The sequence below is a fragment of the Neophocaena asiaeorientalis genome, unplaced genomic scaffold (assembly GCF_003031525.2).
Source record: "Neophocaena asiaeorientalis asiaeorientalis breed wild unplaced genomic scaffold, Neophocaena_asiaeorientalis_V1.1 scaffold70, whole genome shotgun sequence".
Taxonomy (NCBI): Eukaryota; Metazoa; Chordata; class Mammalia; order Artiodactyla; family Phocoenidae; genus Neophocaena; species Neophocaena asiaeorientalis.
Window position 1 is genome coordinate 8,745,697 of NW_020175410.1, and position 17,023 is coordinate 8,762,719.

At 40.9% G+C, this 17,023-nt stretch overlaps 1 protein-coding gene across 7 annotated transcripts in view; it reads right to left on the reverse strand.

Annotated features, from left to right (window-relative positions):
- The window catches only part of MIOS (meiosis regulator for oocyte development), a 108,982-nt gene that overhangs the window by 41,258 nt on the left and 50,701 nt on the right, over positions 1-17,023 (reverse strand). For 4 of the 7 annotated variants that reach the window (XR_003006175.1, XR_003006176.1, XM_024767110.1 and 1 more), the window contains exons 1-2: positions 3,010-3,178; positions 1,903-2,002 (exon numbers count right to left, since the gene is read on the reverse strand). The exons of 1 other annotated variant lie outside the window; for it this stretch is intronic. The gene's annotated coding sequence lies outside the window, so the exon portion shown is untranslated. Of the gene's footprint in view, positions 1-1,902; positions 2,003-3,005; positions 3,179-17,023 lie in introns of those variants that run through there. 2 more of the 7 variants (XR_003006177.1, XR_003006178.1) reach the window with 1 other exon arrangement.

Here is a 17,023-nt window from a genome sequence, read left to right on the forward strand (position 1 = left end):
AACCCTGAGAGGATCACTCTAACACACTGACTTTCGTTTATTCTATAAGCATTTTGGGGCATCTTCTATGTTCTAGACACTGTTCTAAATGCTGGGCACACAGAGGTAAACAGGGACAAATAAGGTCCCCAGTTGCTATGGAATGAACTGTGACCTCCCAAAATTTGTATGTTGAAGTGTTAATCATAACTCCACGTGACTGTCTTGGAGATAGAGTCTTTAAGGAGGTAATTAAGGTTAAGGTTAAATGAGGTCATAAGGGTGAAGTCCTGATCTGACAGAACTGGTGCCCTTAAAATACAGAGATACCAGAGCCCTCTCCCCATGTGAGTACACAGTGAGAAGGAGGCTGTCTGCAAGCTAGGAAGATAGCTACCACCAGAACCAGACCATACTGGCACCCTGATCTCAGACTTCCAGCCTCCAGAACTGTGAGAAAATAAGTTTCTGTCGTTTAAGCCATGGTATTTTGTTATGGTAGCCCGAGTGAACTAATACACTAATAAAACCTGCATTCTAGTGCTGAAGTTATGTCCAGTCTTAAAGAGAATTTAAAAATTTAAGAATAAGAAGGAAAAGAAGCACCTTGTGTAACAGGAAGTAGCTAACACAACAAAAAGAAGGAACAGATGCTGCCAAGTTAGGCTTTATTCATACTCATGTCCTTGCAAACAGAGGAAACCTCTTAACTGGAGGTATCCTTAGATCTGGCCCATCTTCCTATCTCACTGAAAGACAAATGCTAAAATAAGCACACTTTTTATATAGGCTTCCTTCCTACAACTGTACTCTTTACACAAATGATCCATGGTTTAAAAAAAAACTGGGTGCCACATGGAAAAATCCATCTTAAAAAAAAAAGAAAGTGTTACTATAATTTTAAAAACTATTTGATTTACATGACTCTCAATGAAGAATCATCTGTATTTCTGATATTATGCACATATTTATATTACCATCCACGAAATCTGACTACAGTAACTCATACAGAATCACAGAACTTGAGAGTTAGAAAGAGGCTAGCAAACCCTGCGTAACTCACATAGGAGTAAAGAGAAGACCAGATGTTTTGATTCTTTTCAACACCACCCTACTCCCATCCTAGATTACTGCATAGAGAAAGGATCAGCTACATCATTTGCAGGGCCCCCTTCTTCAAAACTTAAGAATTTCAATACTGTGACAGCAGAGCATTAAACCAAGTGCCAGGCCTTCTAAAGATGGGCCTTGTGTGACTGCACGGCTCACACACCATGAAGCTGGCCCTGAATACAGAGGTACATCTATAAGCACCCTCTTAAGAAACATACAGCTGACCCTTGAACAACTCAGAGGTTAGGCCGCAGACCCTCCAACGCAGTCCACATGTAACTTATAGTTGGCCCTTTGTATAAGTGGTTTCTCCTTATCTGTGGTTCTGCATCCTCAGATTCAACCAACTGTGGATTGTGTAGTACTGTGGTATTTACCATTGAAAACAATCCACGTATAAGTAGACCCATGCAGTTCAAACCTGTGTTGCTCGAGTCAACTGTATTTCTTTACAATCCAACACAATATAGATGGATCCCGGCTCCTGAACAAACACCACTAGGAATATGGTGGAGAGCAAAGAAAAGTGAGCCTGGAGTCAGAAGACCTCCAGCCACTACTAGCTAGACCCTAACAAGCCCCTTAATACTCCAAGACTATAAAATGGAGATAGAACCCACCCTATCTCCTTCTCACAGAATTGTGACAGTCAAATTAAATGAGTTCTATGCATTAACAAATGAGTCAGTATCACTACGATTCCCTTAAACAGCTCTGGAAATTAATGTTTTCAAATGCTGGAGACACTGAAAAATTGGGGGTAAAAGGGGTAGGATTTGCAATAATTACAGCTTATATTTAGATGCTCACCTTCAAGTATAACAAGCACTCACTTCCCATCAATGGTTTCTGAGCAAAGGAAAGCCACGATGATGATTCTGTGTTCCTCACCAGAACATCTATAACAGCACTGTCCAACAGAAACATAGCGTAAGCCATAGAACTTAAAATTTTCTAATGGCCACATTGAAAAAAATAAAAAGAAATAAATCTAATTTAGCAATATATATTATTTAACCTAACATATCAAAAATGTTATCCTTTCAACATGTAATCAATGTAAAATTATTAATGAGAAATTTACCTTTTCCTCTTTTTTTTTGTGGTACCAAGTCTTGGAAATACAATATGTATTTTACACTTTCAGCACATCTCAATCCTGTGTGGCTACTGGACAGTGAAGATCTATATAATACTAAGTGTACAAGGTATCCAATCATCCTTTTATGTTGTTGTCTTTTCTAATTGTCGTACCATGACAAATAACAAAAGTGGCAGTTTCAAGAAATTTCTACCATCACCATCTTCAAGGAGATGCTCTCTATATCTCCAAATTTCCCTTAAAATATAGTTAAACAAAAGGCTGCAAAGGCAGTCATTTGCTAAGTAATTTAGGAGTACTCGTGGCTCCTGTGAGAAGATTTATCCTCTTACGGAGTTTTCATTACTCGTACATGCAGAGGACAGAGCTACGCGGGTGACAGGCCCTTTAAGAAGTATTTATTTAGAGTACAACTAGAGAAAGGCTGGCTGCTCTGCCGGGTAATGCAGGAATCTAAGGGCGACTCCCACACTCCAGACACCTGGCTGAGCTTCGCGTCCAAGGGGAGGACGCGGTTCTAGACAACCCGGCCGCGGTGGAGGCTGCAGCGCGGACCCAGCACCCCGAAGGAGGTCCCCGAGCCCGCGGGCCGCTCGCAGCTCCCAGGCCCAGCCTGACGCCCGGCGCGGTTATCCCGCAGCGCTGAACGCGACTCCCCGCGCCTCGGCTCCAAGGAGGCCCCGGGGTCCGCACCCGCCCGGGCTTTTCAACTGGGCTTGCCCGGGCGCCTAGCGGCCGTCCTGGAGCTCCCGAGCCCTCGACTCGGGCCTCCCGGTCCCGAGTGCGGAGACGCGGCCCGACCCGCACTCACCGACCTGGCAGGCAGCGCTGCCTTCGTACTGCCGCTTCCGGCCTAGTCGCAGCCCCTCCCGACGGGGGTGGTCCACACGCCGGCAAGATGGCGGCCGCACGACGCGGTCAGTAACCGGGGCCACAGGACCAGGGTCAACTACCCGACTACCGCGCCTCGCAGACGCGCGGACTTTCCTGGGCCTGGGAAGGGGAGTTCCCCGCTACAAGCCCCGCCCCTCGCTCGCCCGCGGAGTCGCACCGCCCTGGGGCGGGGCCACGGCCCCAGAGGCCCCGCAGGCCCCGCCTGCTGTCCAAGCGCCCTGGTCCATCTCCTCAGGTCCCGCCCCGTGAGTCCCCAGGCGGGATCCTGGTCACGTGGAGCCGGACTCCTCTCAGAGCTGGGTTATCAATTTTAAGGGCTTTGGATGCTTTAGCTCATTTAATTGGTTTAAATTTCCATTAAGGTACTTCCCTGGTGGTCCAGTGGTTAAGACTCTGTGCTCCTAATGTAGAGGGCCTGGGTTGAATTGCCGGTCAGGGAACTACATCCTGCGTGTGGCATCTAAGATCCTGCACGCCCCAACGAAGATGCCCTGTGCAGCAGCTAAGACCCTCACAGCGAAATAAATAAATAAATATTAAAAAATAAATTTCCATTAAAAATTTATTTGTGGGGCTTCTCTGGTGGCGCAGTGGTTGAGAGTCCGCCTGCCGATGCAGGGGACACGAGTTCGTGCCCCAGTCCGGGAAGATCCCACATGCCGCGGAGCGGCTGGGCCCGTGAGCCATGGCCGCTGAGCCTGCGCGTCCGGAGCCTGTGCTCCGCAACGGGAGAGGCCACACGGTGAGAGGCCCACGTGCCGCAGAAAAAGAGAGAAAAAAAAAAAAAGAAGTATTCTAGCACACTCCCAAATTAATTTTGTAAAACAATGCACTTATTCATACATTTTGGGGGATTACATCTAACACTGTCATAGTAAATTTACAAAGTTGCCAAGGGTATGATTTTTAATACATTTTTAATGTTTATATTGTAAATAAAATGGTTGTATCGAACTTTAAATGTATCCAATGAAATTTAAATACCTTAGTGTAAATTTCTCACTATCATTCATTTAAAAATTTAGTGAATAAGCTATTCTTTAATTGTAGGAAATTTTATATTATTCTATTTTTTTCTCCTTGAACTTGTATGTCCATTCTACTGTCTCCCAGTGGATTATTTATGAGTTTGATAACAAACAATTATATAGCATGCACTACGTGCCAGATACTTTACAATATAGGCTCATTTAACATTCTGTCTCAGATTGGGTGCTTTGAGAGCCAATCTTCCATGATGGAGATTAGGTTGTAGGATACTTACTAGAGAGTATTCTTGAGATAAACACTTGTGAAAGAGGGGAAGATGATGTAGGATTGGGCAGAGGGAGAAGCCGAGCTACGATTCAATACCAATAAAGGACTCAGCCAATCCATGGGAAACTTTGGAATTGAACTGGCCCTTCAGAGTTGTCTTGAGTTGGGAGAAGGGACCCAGGCCATTATTACTACCTCACTGATGTGGATGTGTCATTGATGTGAGCTGTCCCTTGAAAAAGGATGACTTTGAATGAGGCAGTTTTCTTGGCAAGGCAGTCCCCAAAGCAGGCTGACAGCTGTGGGCCAGCTGCTGGTAACACTCCCAGCAGCTGAAGGAATAAGTCACTCATTACTGAAGGGGGACATCTGGGTGGTGCATCACAGAATTCACCACAATCTTATAAGATGAGGCTGATAATTTCCCCACTTTACAGATGAGATAACTGAGGCACAAAGAGGTTAAATAAATTGCCTAAGATACCTCTTAAGTGGTGGGGCTAGGATATGAACCCAGACAATCTGGCTCTACCCTTGCGCTTCTAACTACTGGTCCATTCACTACCAAATAAAACAGCCTCTGATCTAATTCTATGTGCCATTAAAATTATCTTTTAAAACAGAGGTTGGCAACCTTTTTTTTGTGAAGGACCGGATAGTAAATATGTTCAGCTCTGCAGGCTATACTGCCTCTACCACAACTCCTCAATTCTGTTGTTCTAGTCCAAAAGCAGCCACGGACAGTTCATAAACAAAGGGGCATGGCTGTGTTCCAGGAAAATTTATTTACAGAAACAGGTGGCAGTTTGGCTTAGTTTACTAACCTCTGTTTCAGGGGAAAAAAAAATATTTCAAGATAGAGGAAACACTCACCGTTTATTGTTACAGGAATAAAGTAGTACCAGATGGAATATACATAATGATCCTAACCTTATTTTTTAAAGACTAGAGGGAATTGTGCCAACATTTTAACAGTAGATGTCTCTGTGGGGTAGGTGTAAAGGTGATCAATATTTTCTTTATTATACTTTTCTGTTTCCTGAGATAAAAAATGTAAAGCTTTTTAATGAGAGAAAACCCAGTGAATATTATTTTAAAGAGTATTGTGGGAGGGATTAGGATGCTTAATTCCATAATGATAGACAGACACTTCAACTTCATAATCCTATACCCACAGAGTTAAGTCAGAGATAATAAGGTTCAAGCAGCAATGCAAAGTGTCTATCAACTGGGGTAGTTTTAGGATGATAACTGCACCATGGGTGATGGGAACATTTCTTGCTTTGCTCATTGATTGCCTCTTCACAGGGTGTCTGTTTCACTAGTGGATATCTTGGCATTATGGATTAAATGTTTGTACTCCACCCTCAAATTGATATATTGAAATTCTAACCCTCCATGTGATGATTTTAGAAGTTGGGGCCCCTGTGAGGTAATTAGGTCATGAGGGTGAAGCCCTCAAGAGTGGGAGTCGTGCCCTTATAAAAGCGACCCCAGAGAGCCCTCTCAACCCTTTTCTGCCATGTAAGGACACGATGAGAAGTCGGCACTGAAACCCAGAGGAGGGCCCTCACCAGAACCTGACCGTGCTGACCTCATCTCAGACTTTCAGCACTCAAACTGTGAGAAATAATCTTCTGTTGTTTATAAGGGACCCAGTCTATGCCAATTTGTTACAACAGCCCGAACTGACTAAGAAACTGGGCTTATCCCTTCCGATGAGCACTGAAGCACTAAAGTAGCAGCCATCACCATTACAATCAAATCCCAGTGAAACCACAGCCATCTCTCTCCCTGGTCTCTTCCACTCATTGGGTGGGATTTGAGTAAATCACATTTGGGCTTTTGAAACAGATAAGGTGTCTAAATTCTGCTAATTTCTCTGCTCCCACAGCCATTGCCCTAGTTTATTTAGGTCTTAATTACTGCTCACCCAGACAATAGTCTCCAAACTTGTCTCTGGTTCCCCTGTTCCTACCCTTTTATGCTAAACCTTTGATCTTCCTGAAGTACATCTCAAGCGACTCTCTTATTTAGAGCCCTTCATTGGCTCATGTTTCCTACAGACCAAGATCCAAACGCCTCAGCCTGGAGTTAAGATGTCAATACTGTTAATTCTTTGTAGTTGATGAGAAAGAAAATTTGTATTTTCAATGGATCAAATTAATTTTAGAATTACCTGAACCCAATGAAGCCCAAAGCAGTTGTAAAAGTAGTAAAATGAGAAAAAGACTTCCCGAACCAACACTGCAAGTTAGACATATATCTAACTGTGAAGATAATGAGTTCAGAACCGGTGTCATTTTTTTTTTTTTTTTTTTGCGGTACGTGGGCCTCTCACTGTTGTGGCCTCTCCCGCTGCGGAGCACAGGCTCCGGACGCGCAGGCTCAGCGGCCATGGCTCACGGGCCCAGCCGCTCCGCGGCATGTGGGATCGTCCCAGACCGGGGCACAAACCCGTGTCCCCTGCATCGGCAGGCAGACTCTCAACCACTGCGCCACCAGGGAAGCCCAGAACCAGTGTCATTTTGAGGGAAAGACCAGGTCATCGAAAACTCAAAGCATATCTGATTGGCCTCAGCCAATAATTTGGACTGTTTCTGATGTAATGTGCAATGTGTGACTATAAAATCTTCAAATGGGTAATGGACTTAATTCTCACGTTCAAAATCTTGGACTATCAGCCGCTTATTTGCAAAACTAAGCCTGGCTTTCTCAGCTGAGTATAATTGTAACCCCAGGAAGAAATGGAAGAAGTAAGAATTCAGAAGGATAAAGAGAATCAGAATCAGGATAGAAATGATGAGGAAACAAATTTACTTCCTAAGTTTTAGCCCTTTTGTAAATTTTGTATCAGTCAGTTTTATAGTCATTGCAATGTTGAGTATATTTTGTCTTCTCTTGAAAAACATTTAAAAAGGGGGACTCAGTTTGCAACGATGTTTACGAGTTTGGAGAAATGTAATCTATTAAATTCGTATATTTCATGAATTATCTGTGTAAGTGAGGTATATATATTGTTTTAAAATTAATAAGTTAATAAATGGTGAATATTCCTCTCTATGTAACATACACAAAAGCTTCTGGGATATTAAAAGAAGTTATAGACATGAGATTGTCCTCATTCTGGCCCAACATGTCTTTCCAACTTGATCTTTTAACCCATACTAGCTCCAGCCCTACTGAATTATTCCCAATTACTTTTACAAAGCAACTTCCCTAAACATGCCTTTATTCCATTTTTCCCTGGAATATCCTTCTCCATGGCTTAGAAAAATTAAATTCTATCCGTTTCTCAAGATACGTCCCTCAGTTTCTCAAAGTCTCCCACAACTGGAGGTCATGTCTACCTTTCTGAACTCCTTGGCACTTGTCACTGTGCCTGTCTCACACCCTTAGCCTATTTACACATACACACACATGATTACATATTATATTATAATAATGTTATTGCAGATTATATTACAATATACTCATATGGTTCTACTGTGAATTCCTTGAGAGTGGGATACACATTACAATTATCATTGCTCCCCATAGTATTTGTTGAATCAAAACAATGAATGCATGATGAACAATTAAAGAAACACATGAATGCTTCCATTCCAACTCAAAATTTAAAAATATTATTGCGAAAACAATATTGAAGGAAATGTCTTAAAATTCAGATATTTCTACCATGCAAAACTGTTTTCATTTCTCTGCTTCACTTTCAGGATTTAGCTATGCTCATACAGCATATTTGTTTATGTAACAGGATGTTAAAAATAGGATTTGTCATCACTAGACTGGAGCAAAATAATAGGTGATGAATATTCTCACATTCCAAAGTGATATCACCTATGCAGTGCTAGCATAGTGCTAGCATAGTGCTAACACCTATGCAGTGCTGGAAAAATTTTGTAACCTGAAGACCTAAACACACTGAGGGATATAAAGGGGTTGGGAATGAAGAGTCTGGGGGAGATTTTTTTGGAGGAATTCATTTCCAGGGAGTCTCACTCCTAATCCCCTAGGAGAGGTCTAAAAGTGCTGTCCTCAATGGAGAACTTGATCGGTGCAACTGGGAACAGGGACGCAGGCAGGAAACGTGGCACACTGCTGTCTGAGCCATGCCTGGAAACTCAGAAGGCCAGCTAGTTACTCTGAAGGTCGAGAGGTGAGAGGTGCGTCTATGGGAACAACCTTCATTCCTAATGTTTGTCAGGATAAATGATGCAGGAGCGTGCCCTGCAGACTAGATGTGGGTCACAAGGGGAGAGAGGCAGCCTAGAGCAGTCAGTTAGAGGGCTTTCTGGTGGGAGGGAAGCGACTTCAGCTGATAGACTTTGGAGGCGTTTCATGTCTGGTGTGAAGGAGGACTGTGTTTGACACTTGCCAGAGAGGAGACCTTGCCAGTTTAAGAGATCATGACAAGGGATCCTCAGTGAAGCAGAATCCCTGACGAAAGCAGGAGAGCTGGAAAGTGGAGAAAGGGATCACGTGAATATCTTCCAAAACCAAAGCAAAGTAGTAATCAGTTAAGTAGATCTTTCCACGCTTTCTGCCTGAAGAGTCAGAAACTGCTCTTCATGAGTTTGGGGAAGACAGAGAGGCACAAAGTGGGGAAATGGAAATGACCATTTCCCCTTTCCCACTGCAGGCTTCCAGCCTGAAGCGAGCCCCAGCTGGGGAGAGGAGAAGCTTTAAGCTCAGAGTTTTAGCTGCTACATGGAAATAGACTTTTTAATTATTGAAACATCAGTTTTTTTGTTTCTTTGGTTTTTTTTTTTTTTTTTTTTTTTTGCTCTACACGGTCCTCTCACTGTTGTGGCCTCTCCCGTTGCGGAGCACAGGCTCCGGACGCGCAGGCTCAGCAGCCATGGCTCACGGGCCCAGCCGCTCCGCGGCATGTGGGATCCTCCCGGACCGGGGCACGAGCCCGTGTCCCCTGCATCGGCAGGCTGACTCTCAACCACTGCGCCACCAGGGAAGCCCGCATCAGTTTTATGACTCAATGTGAAAGAAGTGATTTTTATATCAAAGACTGATTCAGAGACTCATGACACCTGCCTATAATTTCATCCAATGGGAAAGGAAAATCCTGCCCTCAAAAACAGGTATGAAAGGACAGTTGGGGGAGAAATAAAGTTGTTTTGTGATGGATCCTATGGAGTCCTGCTCTTTCAATAGATTCGTTACATTCAACTGTAATCAGAGTGAGTGAACCATTTGACGCAACTAAAATTTCAAGTCTTTAATAAATTAGTACAAATTGTAAAATATGATAAATACACAAAAGTTGTTGCAACTGTACACTAAAATATCAATTGCATAAACACTGTGATATTACACTGGGCTGAGGCCTAATGGTTCTGTAGTTTGTGCATTAAACACCTCCAGGAAGGCCATTTGCATCATGGTTATTCTACAGTTGTCAGGCAGCAAGACTCTTGAGGAAGGGACACTTTCCTAATATGAGGTATGATGCTATATGTTACATGTACGGTACCTTAAAGGAAATGATACTGTATATCCCAAGAAGTATTCACGCATGGTGTATTAACTAAGCAAATGCTCAGACTGTTAAAACTGTTATATTGTGATGATGGACGTTTACACATTGAGTTTCAAAATAATCTCTCCAAAAGCAACTTCGTTTTTATTAAGCTGGAGGGAAAAGCATCTGTGTAACTGCTTATTTAATGGTTTAAAAGTTAAAATTCCAAATTTTATTTGTTTTTTTTAACATGTCAGCCAAGAAAATACATATCTGTCATATTTGCTGTCTCCTAAGTATGCCAGAAATAAGTGTATTGGGTGAAATTGAATAGCGCCAAAGACTGAATTTAACTGGCAGAGACTGGTTAAAATGGGAAGGCACTGAATTCTGTGAGAAACTCTAAGCTTTTTTTCTTCTCCTATCCTGCTATCTTATTCTATTATCAGGAACTTTGTCTCCCAATACATGTAAATTCTACATCTCTGATTGAAGATCTAAACCATTTCCTGTTTATATAGAAATAATTTCTTAAATTAAAGCCTGCAAATTGTTTATTAAATACATGTGTTATTGCCTAACATTTTTTTCTTTCTTGTAGTTTTACTATATATGTCTGGGAAGTAAAACTCCCACTTAAGAGCCTATAAAGTCTGCTGATGTATCAGCAGTTGCCTTGACATTGTTAGATGCAAGTAAGCCCTACCCTGACTATTAAATAGAATAGAATCTAAGAAATATAAGAGGAAGGAGACTTCCAAACTCATTTTATGAGGCCAGCATTACCCAAGCCAGACAATAACACCAAAAGAAAATAAAGTCACAGGCCAATATCCTTTATGAACACAGATGCAAAAATCCTCAACAAAATATTAGCAAATTAGAATTCAACAATACACTAAAAGGATCGCACACATGAACAAGTAGGATTCGTTCCAGGGATGCAAGGATGGTTCAACATCCACAAATCAATGTGATACACCACATTAACAAAATGAAGGACAAAATTCATACTGATCTCAATAGATGCAGAAAAAGCATTTGGCAAAATGCAACATCCATTTATGATAAATAGAAGTGGATAAGCTTATTCATTCTAATAAGTGCATTGACTCTATTCATTTTTCTTGTAGTTGAAATTAACATTGGTCTTCCTAGCATCTCTTTAAAATCTTAGTTTCTGAAAATTATTCCTTTTAACCTGAATTTTTTCCTTTGTGTTTATTTTAGAGCTTGGGGAGTGGAGAGTATAAAAACAATGAAATAAAATCTACTCCCTTTTAACTATGCCCACATATATACACAGGGGGATGGGAGTTAAGGGTGATTATTACTCACAACATTCTTCCTCTGGACTTGGAGTTATTGATAATTGAGAAATACATACAATAGGGACATGGAGATCAGAGCGTCAGCATTACTATTAGTAAAGCTGAATGCAGCTTGGACCTGCAACCCCAACTAAGTTTCCTGGTACTAGCATTCATGTCTAGACTTTGGACTTTCTCACCAAACAGAACCTTCCAGCTGCAAGGGATGTTACTCACTACTTCCCATCCTTAGATCTCTAATAGTAAGTTATGTAGAAGATGAGGTCACACATGCATAGGACTTTGAACACATTAATTCTACTCACTCAGGAAACATGGACCAGGGGATGTTAGACTATTACCCCCATCATTTAGGATAAATCTAAATCCTCCTCCTGTGGAGAGGACTAAATAAGGGGAGAAAAGAGATACCAAAGGTTATACACTAGTAGAAGTATCATAGAAATATGAAAGCAGGGGCGTACTTGTTAAAGAAAATGGAAATGTCAATCAACATTCTTGTTGGAACTACAGTCATTGATCAGTTGCAACCATAAGTTGGCCAAGGATACAAGAATTTGGCAAAAATCAATAGAAGCATCCTATGAGCTTCAATTTGCTATATGGAATTTCCAGTAGATGATATTGTGTATTTGGTTATTACAGTATTTGTAAGTACATACCCTTCATATCGGTAATATTTAGAATAAACTTATGTACATATACATATATATACACACACACACTTTTTTTTTTTCAGGGTCGATTGTTAAATACTTTCCAGCAAACTACTGGGTACTGTTCTTTTCCTTCATTTCCTTCCCTCTGCTGGGTCAGTTGGGTACTAAGCTCTTCGATTCTACTTTCTAAACATTTCTTGGAATTGTTCACTTCTTTCCATTCCTACTGTTGATGCTTAAGAGCCCTGCCTCTTAGTTTACTAAGTTTCCTAATAGGTTTCTCAGTCTCCAGGCTTGCTTCCCTGCAAGATTAATTCTTCACACGGTCACCAGAGTGATTTTCCTAAAATGAAAATGTAATCATGTCATTCCTCTGTTTAACATTGTTCACTGGTTCCTCATCGATTTCAAGACAGTCTAAACCCTTTAACACAGCAGAAAAGAAAGTGTCTGCTTATCCTCTGCTCCCTGCACTTCCAACCTCTGTGTCACAGTCTGGGCTGGGTGCCACCTTTGCAGGTCTCTTTCATAGATATTATCATGCTGTATTGCTGTTGCCTTTTTTTGTCTAATATTTTGTTATAAAAATTTTCAAACATACACAAAAGTTGACAGAATTATATAGCAAACCCACTACCCACCATCTAGATTCCACAATTAACATTTGATCTATAATATTTGACATATTTGCTATATCATAATATTCATCCACCTCCCCATCCCTCTATGCATCTTCTGTTTATATAATGCATTTCAAAGTTGCAGACACCAGTACACTTGCTCCCAAACACTTCAGCATGATCTTACTAGCTAGAGTGGGATATCTGACTACTTGAAACTATTTTTGGTAAAACTTGTCATTGCCTTTTTCTTACCTATCTCTTCCACTAGGCCGAGGTGACTGTGTCATTTGTTTTCTACCCAAAAACAAATGAGACACAGTATGCCTCACACATAGTAGGAACAAGGTTAACATTTCTTAAATGAATACGTTTCAGATTTCATCAGATGTTAGTTTCTTGATTCATATATCAAAGTAATTTTTTCACCCCTTTGATTCATCTTCTTATTTCCCTACCCAGAAAATTTGTAGACAGCAACTTTCATTCTACCTATTCAGCATCATAGGGAATTAAGAATTTTAATCTGTTAATGATAGTAGACAAACTCTCTCATGTTGTCTTTCTACAAAGCCCCACAAGGTGGTGCCCTAATATCTTTTTTTCAAACAGTCGCCCCTCAAGACCCATGGTCAGTCCTCACTAATTTCTGTTAATATTTGGCATTTCTGAATTTGGTTAATTAGTGTAATGGAATATTATACATATAAATATAAGTAAGAAAAATTACTTACATAAATAAAATTATACATGTGTATTTCTGAATCTATGGCTCTGGATATAAACAATGAATAATGATATTAGGTACCTTATATTTGTGTGAGTTGTATATCATTAAAAAGTTTTTCACATCCAAAATAGTAAAATATGAATTCACCTCAAGTCCTATTTACTGTAAACTTTGTCCATGAAAAATTTACCCTTAGTACAGAATTTAAAAGGACAGAGGAAGAAACAAACTATTGTATAGGAGGAACTATGTAATTTAGATGTAACTCAAAAAATGATGACTCTGTTACCTCAACTGGGGACAATGTTATGTGAACCAGAGTTGTAAAGCGTTGACATAATGTGGGATAATAAGTTACTTAATGTTCTTAAAACACTTTAGTTCCAGAAATTTGATTGATTTATTTAAAAAACTTTCCTTGTTGAATATTCTTATTAAATCCCAAATGGACTGACCAGAAAACTCAAATGGATGTTGAGTTTCTGCAACTTTTTATTCATGCAAATGATGATATCTAACCATATTACTAGCTGTATTTTGATCAGGTATCAATAACATGCACAGTAACCACAGTTTACTCAAATCAGTGTAACAACAATCCCAGGCTACTCTGGCAAACCTGCCCAAACCTAAAGGAGAAAGTTCTTCAACTCGGGGCTCTCATAAATGGTGTTCATTGCCTTTGATGGCCCAGGCATTAAGATTTACACAGTGAGAGATGAGACTCATTATGTCCTGGAATTTAGCCCATGATAATTTGTCTTGAGCCATTTGCTACTAAGGGAAAATTCCTATTTTTCAAACATATATTGTTGGCCATATAACAGGCTCCTTTTTCTCCTGCTCTGGCACAAGCCTGGATGGTACCAAGGCCTAGAAACCTCCTGGGGTATTTAGGGATAATGAAAGATGACCAGCTGATGTACAAAGATCTAAACTTTGTTCCCTCACTATCTCACAGGATGATCTTTGGGTGGGTCTCAACACCTGCCCTCTATTTTATCACCTGTGAAGTGGAAGAATCAAATAAAAGTGGTCTCTAAGTTTCCTTCCAGTTCTGAGATTTGATGCTATTATTTGTCCCCAATAAAAGTGTAAATACCATCTAGTGGGAAATGGAAGAATTCACCAAGATACAATACAACACTTTCTAATACCTGAAAATAAAATCAACTAAATGAAAAATAGAAAATATTTTCCCCATTAAAAGCAGAGTTTGGTCAAGGCTTAATAAATAGATCAGGGGTCCCCAACCCCTGGGCCACACAGCAGGAGATGAGCGGTGGTCAAGCGAGCGAAGCTTCATCGCCGCTCCCCATCGCTCCCCATCTCTCACATTATAGGCTGAACCATCCTCCCTCCCGACCGCCCCATGGAAAATTCGTCTTCCACGAAACCTGTCCCTGGTGCCAAAACGGTTGGGGACCACTGAAATAGATTTAATCGTTTATTTTTGGGTGGATTCTGCATGAAAATGTTAAGACTTCTTTATTCACTGAAGGGAATAATTTTTTTAAAAGTTGGACAGTCAAACCTATGATAGAGCAAGACCTGTCTACTTTCAGCTATTTCTTAGAAAGGAAAATTGTAAAGATTTCCAGATAGCATCCTGATTTTTCGTCATAAAAAATCTGCTCTGGGCTTCCCTGGTGGCGCAGTGGTTGAGAGTCCGCCTGCTGATGCAGGGGACACGGGTTCGTGCCCTGGTCCGGGAAGATCCCACATGCCGCGGAGCGGCTGGGCCCGTGAGCCATGGCCGCTGAGCCTGCGCGTCCGGAGCCTGTGCTCCGCAACGGGAGAGGCCACAACAGTGAGAGGCCCGCGTACCGCAAAAAAATTTAAAAAAAAATTTTTAAAATCTGCTCTTAGTAAAGAATAAACAACACAGAAAGAGAAAATATAAATATTGAAGGAAAATTTCAGAGAAAGCTACAAGCTTGTAAAACCTCTCTTGTTCTCAATTAAATTAAAATTTTAGTCTCTTATTTCCAGAACTTCAGAGAACTTCCTTACGTACGGGGTCAAAAAAGAGAGATGGCATATGTAATACTACAGACATGATATTACACCTTTTTCCCCTCTGAAAATGCAATAGCAGCTGTGTTTTGCTACAAAGCCTTATGCTTATACTAATCTTCAGTGTTAAAGTTATACAGCCCTCTGTATTCTTCTCCTTGGTTAGCAAGGGATTACTTGGAGAGACATATCCTCGTTGTGTTCTACTTCCTCAGCACACTTCTTCTTCTTCTTCTTTTAATACCCAGCTATCTCCACATCTTAGCATACCTGGTCTGAAGAGCAGTTGACATTTGGTCAATTACACTTGACACTTGCCAAGAGAGATGCTTGGCCACAGTGATACAAAGTCAGCTTAATAAAATTCCTGCTAGTTGATGCTATACGAGGAGCAGACAATGGCATGGAGCCATCTACTGATCCATCCCCAACCCAACAGCTTTGCTTCTCATTGGGGCTTCTCCATCTGGCATGTATGAAAGAAGTCAGTCACCCATCTCATTCCTCATTGCCTTTGCATATATTTCCACCCCCTATTCAAAGTCTGGAAAAATCATGCTCACAATTTCCCAGCTACCATTCCATGAAGGAAAGGTGCCAAACAAGGAAACTGTTATTCCTTTTCCAGAACTTCTGAAGTCAATATACTTTAAACAGGCGAGCATTTCAAACCATGCAGAACATTGGTTCAAAATAAGCTTTCTTGTTTCCATTCTAGGGTAAACTGAGCTAGCCACACAGGAGTCTTCTCTTGCCAGGGAAGCCTGTGGGTTTAAAAGGCATTTGGTACATAGCTGGGCATACTGAGTGCTAAAGTTTGCTGAAGATTTAAATACAGGATTAGATTTTAAATTGTTAATCTACCCAAAAAATAGTTTCACAGGGATGTTCAGAGGGGATTGCTTCCTGATTTCAAGTTCTCTTTCTGCGCAGTAGTTCTTCCAGCTAACACAGAAAATCTGTTAGTTTTGCTCTCATAATCTATTTTTATTTTTTGGCCTGGTTTTATTTTTTTAAATTTTTTAAACATCTTTATTGGAGTATAATTGCTTTACAATGGTGGGTTAGTTTCTGCTTTATGACAAAGTGAATTAGCCATACATATACATACATCCCTGTATCTTCTCCCTCTTGCATCTCCCTCCCACCCTCCCTATCCCACCCCTCTAGGTGGTCACAAAGCACCAAGCTGATCTCCCTGTGCTATGCAGCTGCTTCCCAATAGCTACCTATTTTACGTTTGGTAGTGTATATATGTCCATGCCACTCTCTTACTTTGTCCCAGCTTACCCTTCCTGCTCCCCATGTCCTCAAATCCATTCTCTAGTAGGTCTGTGTCTTTATCCCCGTCTTGCCCCTAGGTTCTTCATGACCGTTTTTTGTTTTTTTTTTAGATTCCATATATATGTGTTAGCATACAGTATTTACTTTTCTCTTTCTGACTTACTTCACTCTGTTTTCATACTCTTTTGATTGACTGGGTATGCAGCTGTACTACAGCTTGGAACTCTGGTGAAGTTGAAGTTAACAAAGTAAACGTAGAAAATGGGGTTCTATGGAAACAGAAAGGCAATTCAATTTTTGACTTGACCTCTGAACTCACTGAAATTGTGCATGTAATATTAAGACAGAAATGGTGGTGGTTCTCTACAGCCCTGTAAAAATATTGGCATGGTCAGGAATTAGTTACAATGAAAACGAATGAAATACCCTTGCAGCAATCTGATACTACCTTGGAGAAGGTGGAAAAGTCAAACAGGCCCTGTGATCGAACCACAGTCATCATACAGAGTGGGACTGAAATGTTTTTAAATGGCTGTGTGCCTCCTGCTCCCCATAATAT